Raw genomic sequence first — 1752 nt, 5'->3', positions numbered from 1 at the left:
GCTGACTGTGAAAAAGGCTGAGTATAACATCATTACTACACAGGAGGCGGAGAACACAATGGCTAGGTTGAAAAAGTGTTATTATGAACAAGGGGATAAGGTGGGGAAGTTGTTAGTATGGCTGATGAGAAAGGAGGTTGCTTGAGCTAAGTTGTAGACACCAGTGCTTAGGGACCTAGGGACTGGTCTTCTGGGATTTTTTTTAAAATTTTATTTTACATATGTTGGAAAATAAGAATTCAGTGTCTTTTCCTGTAGAGTGCAGTTTTTTCCCTCAAGTTGAGAATTTCCACCCTTCAACAAAAATGGTTTGTCAGTTGAACATTTTTAAGCATCAGATTTCTAAAAAGCCGTCTCGCTTCACAGAGCAGCAGCAAAAATAAAAATCCAGTCGGCAATCACAGCCAGTCTGTGGAGTCATTCTTTGACAACCAAACTGTTTGAGCAGCACTGAATCAAGGCTTTGGTATGGCAGGTCCACCACTCAGTGGTAAACCTCCATGTGTTGTCTCTGTCAGTCATCTCACAATCCCACTCCTACCTACAAAAAAAACCACAGATTTAACATCTATTGGATCACAATGCAATAATCCAATAGATGATGATCGTGAGTTATGAGATGTGTCAGGAAACCTGCCACGTCTGGTCTGCACAGTACATGTGCAGCATTCTGTAACTCAGACAGGAAGGCGTCAAAGAAAACATGGCCTAAAAACACTTCAGTCAGGAAGTCTGAGCTGCAGCTTGGCAGCTGCTCTGCTTGACTGGTATTTTCACTTTTTCCAGCCAGGTGGCCAGTCTGTCAGTCAATCAGTCAGTCAGTCCTTCAGTCAATCAACCATTCGCCACGGCCCTAAGTCCAGCAGTCAGTCTGTCATTCAGTCGGAGAATCTACTTTTCAGCCGCTCACTGAACCAGTTGAATGGTATCAAACGGCTCAAAACATGCACACTCACACAGTGTTAGTACAACCATATGGTCTGTTTTGATTGAGCATCTATGATACTGTGCCTCTTAAAATCAGTAAGGGATCCGACAGTTATAGAAAAAGGAACAAAGGATTAGACAAGCCAAGATATCCCACTTCAATTTGAGGTTCACTTTGATACCTATAGGTGCATTTGCATTTTAGGGATTTATTAAAATGCTCTTATCTACAGTGAAATACAGAGTGTAACAATAATAGTATGGTAATTTAACAAGCGACTTAAACTGTGTCCAAAAGCCGTACTGCACACCGAGTGTAAGCAGGTTTTGCGTGTGTTCACACTAAAAAAATCACTGGTTTTCAAATGTGCTGTTGATGGACCCCACTTTACCACAATGCAATGCACAAGCGAAGTGGAGGAGCAGCTATTCAAAGCTGCAATATATTAGAACAAATGGTGGATGGTTGAAAAACAGCTTTATGGACATCCCTTAAAACTGAAGAAATAATTATTACATTTTTTGAAAAACAAAAAAAACAAAAAAACAACATTTGGATGTCTATATGTGAAGTTTAACTTGCAGGAACATTCTAGTTTGACTGACAATGTGCAAGTATTGTTTCATTTCATATTAAGTTCAAATAAACACAAGAAGTTTGTGCTCTAGAGAAAGGATCAACACTCAGTGAATAACCTAAGCCCTATGGTAAGCTAATATGGCAAGGCTTAACTATACAAACCAGTGAGCAGTGATAACTAGCATGTCTTTGGGGTCATCGGGTGGGAACCTCCTTTCACCAGTGTTTCGTCTAGTTGGTCCCAC

The sequence above is a fragment of the Epinephelus moara genome, chromosome 6 (genome assembly GCF_006386435.1).
Source record: "Epinephelus moara isolate mb chromosome 6, YSFRI_EMoa_1.0, whole genome shotgun sequence".
NCBI classification, from domain to species: domain Eukaryota; kingdom Metazoa; phylum Chordata; class Actinopteri; order Perciformes; family Serranidae; genus Epinephelus; species Epinephelus moara.
Note: the sequence above shows the minus strand (reverse complement) of the source record.